This window comes from Etheostoma spectabile, chromosome 16, assembly GCF_008692095.1.
Source record: "Etheostoma spectabile isolate EspeVRDwgs_2016 chromosome 16, UIUC_Espe_1.0, whole genome shotgun sequence".
Lineage (NCBI taxonomy): Eukaryota > Metazoa > Chordata > Actinopteri > Perciformes > Percidae > Etheostoma > Etheostoma spectabile.
Window position 1 is genome coordinate 17,608,398 of NC_045748.1, and position 6,000 is coordinate 17,614,397.

Genomic DNA, 6,000 nt, shown 5'->3' on the forward strand with positions numbered 1-6,000 from the left:
GTTTGCTTTTCTTATACAATTGTAGAGTAAATGTAACATTTCTATAGAGGAAGTCAAAGCGTAGTAACAAGCTGGACAACAACATTATTAGTGTGTAAGCAGAAGCCCTCATTACCTGTTGCCCCATCCAGGTATATAATCCCCAGCCTCCACTGTTATATACACAATCAGCTCTTACAATCGTGTGCTTATTTGTGCTGACATTTAAACTACCAACAAAAGCTGAGCGTGCAACCTGATGATATTTATCTTCCCTTGAGTGCAGTAACTCCCTTGTGTATTTTGTGCCCAACTAGATAAAGTCTAAGCTCATTAGTATGGATTACATCTGTAATGTATGTGAATTTTATGTCACCCTGGTCAAGGGTATGATAAGGGCTGATGCATAATGTAGTAGAGCTCCAGGAACTCAACTTAATCTGTACACATGAAGATGCTGTGTATTCCTCATGTGTGCGGACAGGTGTGCATATGCTTCCCTCAATCCCTGTGTGTTTATGCGTTGTGAGATCAGTAATGCTTGTAATGTAATGATGGAGTCATTTATTCATCAATACCCCAGTACTCTATATTTATTTGACTTTCCATCTGTCCTTTTCAGCAGCAAGATTATTTGATCAGTAATTGCCATAGTATGCTGTATCTCCTTAGGGCAACCACATCCACTTGGCAGCAAAATTAAAGGTGTTCTTCAAAAGAGCTTTTTACTTCTGTCATTGTCTTCTAGCATGCATTGTAGCACCTGTTCATTAGCACTAATTGATAAACACACAAACACACACACACACACACAAACACACACAGCATACCTGAAACAATCTTTCATCCATACGCATTCATTGCAATTCCAACAATAGGGCATACCACTGGTTGTAAGATGTTAAAGGGTAAATCACATAGGGAGGTACTGCTGTCTGTGCACTGGCATTTTTGAGCATGCTGCAATTGTGGCCACAAGCACTGTCAAAGTGTGTATTGTACCTTTTGACAAGTGACAAACACCTGCTTGGGCAGGTCTTGATTAAACACAAGACCTACACAAAACTTAAACACAAAGAAGCTGCTTGCCATACACACATGGACTGCTGGTCTTTGAATCTAACTGGCTGTTGTTACATGACTTTGCTTGACATTTGACAACTAGGCATTTTGTGGAATTGCCACAAAGTGAAATGTCTAGTTTGTCCGTTGTAAAATGGTCAAAACACAGATATGCTTGTGAAATTTGACATGCATATTGGTGCAATAAAGTAACAACAACAATAACACCTGTGTCATGTGGGTTGTACTGTACATCCACTGCATTGATTGTTATCTCTGCTATATTTGAGAAAACCTGACCATCATAATAGAAAACTAATACAAACTTTTTAAAGAATAAATATATTGCTGGTGACAGCAAGGTGCAACAAAACCAAACAAAAAAAAATCTTGCACAAATATATATAGCCTACCTCATCCACATGGGTGTGGGAGTGCTGCAGCACTGTCAGCTCACCTACCTCCCGTGGGTATGATTTTTTTCATCATTCTAATAAAAGCTGGCCCAGTGTTTCGCACAGAGATTCTAAATTTAAATTATTCAGTTCGGCATCTATGTATGTATAAGCGTGCATTGCTGTTTAACACTGTATTTCTTTACACTACCATTGTGGTTGCCAAGGTTACATTTAGATTAGATTAAATATGGTGGCTTTAACACGTTTCTACTGTCGTCTAAACATGCCCACAATTCACGAAGAAACTTTCTGTATTTTACATATATACGAGTCCATCAGTTTTTTTCCCAAACAATTTTTTTTATCTTTCTTTGTGCTCCATCAACACAAGCAGGTTTCGTTTCACCGAACATTCTCACACCATCTCTATCACTATCATCCTGCTTCACTGTCACACTGTTTGACTGCCGCTGTTGATTACCAGTCACAGTATCCATGTGCCTGGATAATCAATCCTCTCTGCCTTCACCTTCACCCCCTGACTCAAGTGCTAGTGTGGAGGTTAGTGTATGAATGATGTTTTTATTGCTTGGTAGCTGTATGGCATCTAGCAGACTACAACTTTGTAACAACTGATGATGTCATAACAGCCTGATACTGAAGATGTAATAAAATGTCTTTGTAAATTGGTTGAGAATACAATGCACCCATCAATCAACTTTTTTTTTTACTGAATGTGTTAAAAAAATAAAAATACAAACACCAAGTAAAACTTATAAGCAATAAAAAGAGAAAAAAACAAGATCATCAGCAAGATATAAGCAACAAATAAGCAACTCAAATAATATTCATGTTCAAAAGGGGTAGAAAGAAGTTCTCTATTCCTATACCCGCTAAAATGTCATTATTCATAATAGAAATTCAGTTTGCATCCATTAGCGTCCATGTTTTAACTAAGTCAGCTATAACAAATCAACTCTTTTAGACAAAAACAAAATAATAAAAAATTCAATGTTGGCTTATTTTCATCAAACCAGATTTTTATCCTGCTAATTTTCTTTTCCATAATATCCAGAAACCAGGTTGTCTCCACAGAAGAGTTAATTTGTGTCATCAGCAAAAAAGTACTATGTTTTGGAGACAACATGGAACAGCTTTTGGATATATAATAACATTGTGACTATATAATAGGTGATTGTATTTTAAAAATAATATGAAATAGTTGAACCGATGATGTAGCCATGATAAAGTTATGACTCAAGTAAATACTTTATTATTATGAGTTATTACATTATTAGTCAGGGTGTCCTATCTCATATAGTTATACGCCATACGAAGGAGGAATAAATTGCCTCCACAACTTTTCCATCTATCATCATAACTAACACCATAAAGACCTGGGAACCTCCTTAGCGGCCTTTGTTTTCCTCATTTGAAAATATGTCTCCCTGGCTCCTCCGATCTCACCTAATTGGAAGTGAAACTGCTGGGGTGTATACTCCTGCTTTAGTCTTCTATCAAATGCTTACAGTACTTGCATGTGCACTCACACACACATACATATACTGTGAGGTTTCTGTTGAGCCCAAAGACCTGGGGCAGAATAGCTTCTCCTCCTAGAAATGTCTGTGTTCTGTCTCTGTATAATGAACCTTAAAATAATAAAAATCATCCACACGACCACAGTGATATACTTGAATCACTATAATGAAACACAACATTAGGTTTGTTATACAGGTGGAAGAGTGAAGAGAATTGATTTGTGTTCGCAAGTGATTGCCACTTGAACTGTTAACGTTTTTGGCTCTTAATTTAGTACAGGATGGTTACAGTGAGAGAGCAAAGGAACGAGGTGGAGAAAGAGGACTTAACGGGGACATAATGGTGATGAATTTGATTGGCAATCTAATATTGGTGTTTATTCAGGATGGTACTATCCCCATGTGCAGGATCAGTTGTGTGTCTGTAGAAACCTGGCTTGAATGGGAAGGGACTGTGTGAGCACAATTAGATAATTGTCATCAAATGGCCATTTCCAATCACAGGTGATTAGCTCTTAATTAAGCCAAAAACATGGTCTAATCACTCCACCATAACTTTTTGGCATCACTGACTAGGCTCTATGCAAGAGTCATATTTCCAGTGAAATCTCAGTTTCCACACTCATTTCCCAAAAGCAAAGAACTGCAGAAGAGGTGGGTAGTTAATAGCCAAAGAGACCACTTTACCATAACTAATCACACTGTAGTCTGCAGACAGAAATTTCAAAGTGCAGGCCTAATCAAGCCTCCAGCTCCAGCTGAACGTAGACGTCAGAAATGGGGCTGTCCAAATGCTTTTTCAGTGAAGCAACTTAACTTGTGTGCCCCATGGCCCAGGGTTTGGCAAAGACCACATACAGACTTATCCCGCAATAAGGAGACTCTAATGGGTGATCACCATGATCACGACTACTCCAATACTACTTCTAATCCACTACAAATCTGATTATGCCATTCACAGGCAATTTCCCTTCCAAATACAGCTCACTTTATCTCTGAAACCAGCTTCTTATCACAAATCCTCACACCATCCATCAGCATCATACATTTCCAAATCAATTTAGGTTTGCCTAAAATCTCAGCTCAGTTAATTTGTGAAAATAGACAATTCTGTCAAAAAAGTCACCTTTGGCAGCTCATATATGATAAACACATGACATACAGTATGTCTTTGCGCCAAACTTGACCTGCAGAAAGTTCACCAGTATCCAGCATGTCAAACAAAATCTTGGAGCGATTTTCCGGCTTTGTAAGTCAACATAAGGTTTTACACAAGGTGAGATAAAATGTAATTTCTTCAACATTGTTTGCTGGATATATATTTAAAAAAAAAAGAATCTTCACATTTTGCCATTCATTACCCCCTTGAAAGACTGTTATTTACTGCCCTAATAAGTTGTTGTAGTAATTAAATTTGGTATTTTTAAAATTATACTATCATATCTGCAATTCAGTAAAGTAAACACCTAACTTAACTGATGGCCTTTTAGAGGGAGATGTTTTGTGTGGAATACAGTATATGGGCTTCTGCTTGTTTCTGTCCGTGTCTGAATAAAATAGTATCAATTATTGTTAGATATAGTATTAACCTTTCACATGTATTTATTCAAACTAAAAGTCTGTTATGGTCTGTCTAACGAGGCTATCTAAAATGTACTGTATCTTATTTTTACACTCTCTGTATTCCATTTATGAATTATTTCTCTGCATTGCCTACCTTTCGTCAGGTCTTTTTCAGAAAGATGTGGCCCACAGTTTCAAAATCCAACAGTGAGCCGCATCATCACTGCATGGGATAACTTTCTTTACTTTGTACTTGGAGCTGTGGGCATTTGGATGTCTGATGAAGCAGTAAAGGCTCACCTGTCAGATGTTTTTCAGAACTACTCTGATACACAAGTGGCGTTGGACTGCACTGAAATACCCTACCATACAGCAAACTCTTTTCTCCTTCAGAGTGAGGTGCTTTCAACCTATAAATCCCCCTGCAGATTTAAAGGGTTTATTGGCATAGCTCCTCATGGGGCAATAACCTTTGTCTAAGTTCTTAATGCAGGCTCCATCAGCGGCAAAGAGATCCCGAAGAAGATTTAGCCATCTACGTAAATATAGCCATCTAGTTAGGGAGACAGCTTTTGATCGCAACTGTTTGGAAGATCTATCATTGCACTTAATAGTAAGTACTCATTGTTTAATGTGTTGAAATCAATAAAAAAAGTTGAATTCATCAAATTCTTAACTAGATAAACAGATTTAATGACTCATTAAACTTCAAAATGATGCATGAATTCATTTTTTCAGCCTTGTGGCTCTTCCGGAATTTTAACAGATACGTATAAAAACCACACCCCTGTTTAACACAGTTGTGTCTCTAAGTGTGCGGCACAGACATGTCATCATGTCATTGTCCATTGTGAGGTACCAAAGCGTATGGTATTAGGACATTTCATTGCGACTAACCCAAATTATTGGGGGGGCTGTGGCTCAGGAGGTGGAGCGGCTCCGCCTTTAATCACAAGGGTGGATTACAACACTAAACCCCGAGTTACTCCCATTGGGCAGGCCAGGGCCCCTCATGGCAGCTCCGCAACCATTGGTGTGTGAATGGGTATGTGGAAAATTGTAAAGTGCTTTGTCAAAAGCTCATAAAAAATAAATAAATCAATGAGCCATCAAATAAGCAACTGTTCCAAACTCATAACATAGCAGATGGATGGCACTGATATGGCTCATGTCCCCCAAGTTAACTCCAGCCAAATGCCCACTGTACTGTAAATGTAAAAAGGAGTGCAGTTGCAATAGTGCATTAGCAGCTCAGTGAAGTTCAAGTTTAATGACCACCTCCTCATCCACTCCTTGTGTGGTGTTTTTACTGGCTTTCATTTTACTTGCAATTTTTTTAAATGAACTAATCCAGCACAGAACCCTCCTCTTTCCAATTTTTTTTTTTTTTGGTACACTCCCCTTTTATCTGCTGCCTTTGAGCTCTCTGAAGAATAGCCACAGTTCAGTTTACGTTT

At 38.1% G+C, this 6,000-nt stretch overlaps 1 protein-coding gene across 1 annotated transcript in view; it reads left to right on the forward strand.

Annotated features, from left to right (window-relative positions):
* The window catches only part of astn2 (astrotactin 2), a 285,511-nt gene that overhangs the window by 142,801 nt on the left and 136,710 nt on the right, over positions 1–6,000 (forward strand). The gene's annotated exons all lie outside the window — the stretch shown is intronic.